The following is a 1,413-nucleotide window of genomic DNA, read 5'->3' as shown; positions in this document are numbered from 1 at the left end:
GTTCCCACTTCCATTCGGGAATCTCCAACGGCTGCAACTTACCATGCGGTCTCTGATGTTCGGCCTTAACCTTACGGCAGGTTAAGCACCTCTCAACGAACCACGCAACATCTCTCTTCATACAGGGCCACCAATACTCTTTCCTCAAATCCATATACATCTTAGTGGCCCCGGGATGGATCGAGAACTTCGACCGATGAGCCTCTTCCATCAAAATGGCACGTGCACCTCCCACGAATGGTACCCAAATACGCCCCTGGAAAGTCATAAGTCCCCGACCATCGGTAACAAATTCCGATATCAAACCAACAACTCGTTCTCTCTTCTGGTTTTCCGACCTCATTGCTTGTGCCCGTGCTCCTCGAATGGTGTCCAACATCGGATTCATCACAGTCAACCGTAAACATACACCTCGCAACAGGGCACTCTCCGCCCGACGACTCAGGGCGTCGGCTACTACATTGGCCTTGCCCGGATGATACAAGATCTCGCAATCATAATCCTTAACCACATCCAACCACCTCCTCTGTCGCATATTCAGGTTGGGCTGATCCATCAAATACTTCAGACTCTTATGGTCCGTGTAAATCGTACACCGAACCCCATACAAATAATGGTGCCAAATCTTGAGGGCAAACACCACTGCCCCCAACTCTAGGTCATCGGTGGGATATCTCGACTCATGAGGCTTCAACTGCCTCGAAGCATACGCTATCACATGCCCTCTCTGCATCAATACCGCTCCCAACCCCAAAATCGATGCATCACAGTATACGACAAAATCCTCCATTTCCTCTCGGAGGGCTAACACCGGGGCCTCGCATAACCTTTGGCGAAGCGTCTCAAAGGAGGCCTGCTGCTCGGGGCCCCATGAAAAAGCAACACCCTTCCGGGTCAACCTAGTAAGTGGCACATCGATCTTAGAAAAATCCCTGATAAATCTCCGATAATAACCGGCCAACCCTAGAAAACTCCTGATCTCGGAGGGTGACCTCGGCACCTCCCAACTCATCACCGCCTCCACTTTGGCCGGATCGACAAATATTCCATCCTGGTTGACAAGATGTCCAAGGAACTGAACCTCTCGCAACCAGAAATCGCACTTGGAGAATTTGGCATAAAGCCTCTCCGATCTTAGAACTCCAAGAATCTCCCTCAAATGCTCCTCGTGCTGCTCCCTAGATCTCGAATATACCAGAATGTCATCAATAAATACGATCACTGACCGATCCAACATCGGCCTGCATACCCGGTTCATGAGATCCATGAACACTGCTGGGGCATTGGTGAGCCCGAAAGGCATCACCACAAACTCATAATGCCCATAACGCGTCCTAAACGCTGTCTTCTGGACGTCCTCATCTCGTACCCTCACCTGATGGTGTCCAGACCTCAAATCGATCTTGGAGAACC

The sequence above is a fragment of the Lactuca saligna genome, chromosome 8 (assembly GCF_052625555.1).
Source record: "Lactuca saligna cultivar CGN05327 chromosome 8, ASM5262555v1, whole genome shotgun sequence".
Lineage (NCBI taxonomy): Eukaryota > Viridiplantae > Streptophyta > Magnoliopsida > Asterales > Asteraceae > Lactuca > Lactuca saligna.
Note: the sequence above shows the minus strand (reverse complement) of the source record.